This window comes from Octopus bimaculoides, chromosome 3 (genome assembly GCF_001194135.2).
Source record: "Octopus bimaculoides isolate UCB-OBI-ISO-001 chromosome 3, ASM119413v2, whole genome shotgun sequence".
In the NCBI taxonomy this organism is placed as follows: domain Eukaryota; kingdom Metazoa; phylum Mollusca; class Cephalopoda; order Octopoda; family Octopodidae; genus Octopus; species Octopus bimaculoides.
The window spans coordinates 111044963-111049117 of record NC_068983.1 but is presented as its reverse complement, the minus strand read 5'-3'; positions in this window follow the sequence as shown (position 1 = coordinate 111049117).

The following is a 4155-nucleotide window of genomic DNA, read 5'->3' as shown; positions in this document are numbered from 1 at the left end:
TATTATTATTATTATTATTATTATTATTATTATTATTATTATTATTATTATTATTATTATTATTATTATTATTATTATTATTATTATTATTATTCAGTAGTTTTATTTTTATAACGTGCTTTCACTTCGCTACCGAGTGCAGCTCTGATTGCCTTGGGTATGTGCTGTAGTTTGCTGTGATGCTCTTATGGTTACTGTATTGAAAGTGTTTTGCGTAGGATGTGTGCAGTGCCCAGTAGTTCAATTTTCTGTATGTTATATATATTTGTAAGTCCTGGTGTTTTTGTTATGTATTTGTCTGAATATTTTTTTTTATTATGCCTAACGCACCTACTATGATAGGAATTGTTTCTGCTTTTAGATTCCACACTCGAGTTACCTCTATTTCCAGGTCTTTGTATTTTGAAAGTTTCTCCATTTCTTTTAGGGAAACGTTGTCATCTGCTGGTATTGATACATCCATTAGAAAGCATGTTTTTCCTTCATGATCTTTGACAACTATATCTGGTCTATTGGCCTTAGTTTCTCTATCTGTATGTAATGGCATATCCCAGTGTATGGTTGCTTTCTCGTTTTCTGTGACCTTTTCTGGCGTGTGTTTATTCCATCTTTTTTCTGTTGTTATTCCATAGTGTTGGCATAGCTTCCAGTGTATATAGGTCCCAGCCGGCCAAGTTACACTGGACATCGGCTCTGTAATTTTTGTAAGAAAATTGATTATAAATCACGGGAAAATGTATTCAGTTGCGCCATTTATACTATCATAGAAGACGGGCTGTTTGTCGCTGACTAGCAAGTTCGTTTGCATCCGTTGTCTCCCATTTTAAGGAGGCGACTCGACATAGCCTTGCTTCCGTAACGAAACTTTTGTTTTCTCCCTCACAGAGAAATCATTTAATGAAACAATGAAGCGTGTGTCTATTCTGTATGTAAGGAAATTTGTTCTTAGTGCTTGCTCATGGGAAGCACAGATTAGAGCCTCCGTTTCCGATTTTAAATCAATTTTAGTCATCCACAGCCATCTTTTTTCTCGGCCTGTCGTATCTTCAACATCCATATGAAAAACTGTCCATGCATTATTTTCTTTACACATCTATTTCCAGTTTCATTCATTTTCAGTTGCTTGTATAGTGCTTTATCTTTGCAATCTTCCATCCTACACAAGCCTGAACTTCTTACTTCCAGTAATAGTAGTTCTGTGGCATTTTTTACATACCAGGCTATGCTGTTTTCTTCTGCTCTAATGTTGTGTTCGCATCCAATAAATCCTCTACGTCCTCTTTTTCTAGGTACATACAGTCTATCTGTGTCACTTTTTTGATGGAGTGTCCCATATCTTGTCAGCAACTTCCTTGTCTTTCTGTCTAAGCTGTTTAGTTCGTCTACTGTCTATGCGATTACCCCTGCTCCATATCTAACGAGTAAAACCGCCCAGGTGTTCATAGCTTCGATCTTATTCCGTCAGTTTAATTTCGACTTAAGTGTCAGTCTCAGTCTGCGCAAGTACTCCACCTTAAATTCTTCTGAAATTCACTTCTTTCTCCATCAATTTATCCATTTCCAATATCCCCAAGTACTTATAGCCCGTCTTTTCCATCTGCTTCATAAGCTCCCCCGATTGTATCGTTAGCCCGTCCATACATTTGATTTTGTCTCTCTTCAAGACTAACGCACCACACTTTCTCAGTCCGAACTGCATTCTGATATCAGCACTGAAATTAAACACGATATCAACGAGGACACTGACTTGGGCTTCATCTTTACCATCAGGTTGAGGTCATCTATGACTAACAAATGGTTGACTTTTTGTTGGCGGCTTTTGAATACATATCTTGCTTTTGCTTTCCTCAAAACCAGCGTTAGTGGTATCAAGCACAGTACCAAGATCAGTGGGGAAGATGCCCCTCCTGATTTCTACTGTCCATAAGCTTCTTCCGTATGCTCTCAGGTCCGTCCTCCAATTCACCAGACCTTTTCCAAGCAATCGCTCAACATTCTATGCAATACCAAGTAGGTCCATACATTGCATAATCGAAGAGTGTGGGATCATATCGTACGCCTTACGGTAGTCGAACCATGACATGCGTAAGTTAGTTTTCCTCATCTTGCAGTCTCTAAGTATGACATTGTCTATTAGGAGTTGATACCTCTGCACTTACGCTTGTAACCCTCCTGCTCATGTGGCAGGATTCCATTGGTTCCAGTTGTTCGTACAGTGAACCATGACTCTGCAACTATTCCAGTCAACAGCTTCCACATAAGTGGCAAACAGGATAGCGGCCTGTAATTGTCAACTTTATTGCCTTTTTCGATGTTTTTTTTAAGCACAGCACTTCCTACCGAATGTCAACCACTATGGTGTTACTTTGTCGGCATTTAACAAGGTGTTATGTTGCGCAGCTATTCGTGCATGACATTCACCAAATCTTGTAATCCTGTAGCCTTGAACTCCATTTGGCCTTCCAGTTGCTGATTTTTTTTCTCCTTTCCTTCACTTCCTTAACGAAAATGACTAGTTCTGCTTATTTTGGACAGACTGCTGTTTGTTTCAGTTCTTGAAACCATTCAGCTTCCTTCTTGTGCTCCTTGTCTTTGCTCCAGGTGTCACTCAAAAACATTTGACTTTCATTGTTATCTGGTATCAACTTTTCATTTGTAGACTCTCTATTCATTTCTTTATGGAATGTCTGTGAATAACCTATTTTTGTGGTTACCCCTAATTCTTTGGTTGTATTTTACCATCTTTTCTTTCTTTGCAACGAGGCGCTGTTTCAATTACTCCATAACGACTTTCAGGCCCTTTCTTTCAATATTATATTTCCTTTTCAGCGCCCTGTATTATTATTATTATTATTATTATTATTATTATTATTATTATTATTATTATTATTATTATTATTGAGTGAGAGAGCAGTGTATGCCATCAAAGTGACACTGGGGTAAAATATACGAAGCCCATTATACCCATCATGATTACCCGTTTGATAGCGGTACATCAAGCACATACATCACAACCATATGTGCGCGACATGGTTATCTCATATCAAGATAAACAGCACATGACCACGCAGATGGGGCCTATTTAGAATTTTCTTCAGGTCGGGTAGTCCATCCAGCTCAAATGGTCCCTGAATAAGGTTTGTTTAAGGATATTGAGCAAAACACCCATGTTTCCAAAGGTGAATTATTCAAACCCCAAATAATTCCTCTCAACACATGGCTATGATGCTCCCCCACTACTTCTGCTCATGATCAGAGATGCACATATCGTCAGCCCCCAAGTGAGATGCTCAACTGGTTAAGGTCAAGCAACTGACAAACAAATCCGTGGTATTGAGCAGAATGTTTGCTGTAGCCCATCTTTTAAGACAAAACAATGTACATGATAACACTTACAATCAATTAAAATCAGAAACCATGAGAGCCACTACCTGGTACTGCATCCGGGCATTTCTTCTTCTTCTTCTTCTTCTTCTTCTTCTTCTTCTTCTTCTTCTTCTTCTTATTATTATTATTATTATTATTATTATTATTATTATTATTATTATTATTATTATTATTATTATTATTATTATTATTATTATTATTATTATTATTATTATTCAGTAGTTTTATTTTTATAGCGTGCTTTTACTTCACTACCGAGCGCAGCTCTGTGTGCCTTGGGTATGTGCTGTGGTTTGCTGTGATGCTCTTATGGTTACTGTATTGAAAGCGTTTTGCGTAGGATGGAGTGCCCAGTAGTGCAATTTTCTGTATGTTATATATATTTGTAAGTGTTTTTGTTATGTATTTGTCTGAATATTTTTTTATCATACCTAATGCGCCTACTATGATAGGAATTCTTTGTTATTATAATTAGTATTAATATTCGTATTATTATTATTATTATTATTATTATTATTATTATTATTATTATTATTATTATTATTATTATTATTATTATTATTGTTCAGTAGTTTTATTTTTATAACGTGCTTTCCCTTCACTACCGACCGCAGTTCTGTGTGCCTTGGGTATGTGCTGTGGTTTGCTGTGATGCTCTTATGGTTACTGTATTGAAAGTGTTTTGCTTAGGATGTGTGCAGTGCCCAGTAGTGCAATTTTCTGTATGTTATATATATTTGTAAGTCCTGGTGCTTTTGTTATGTATTT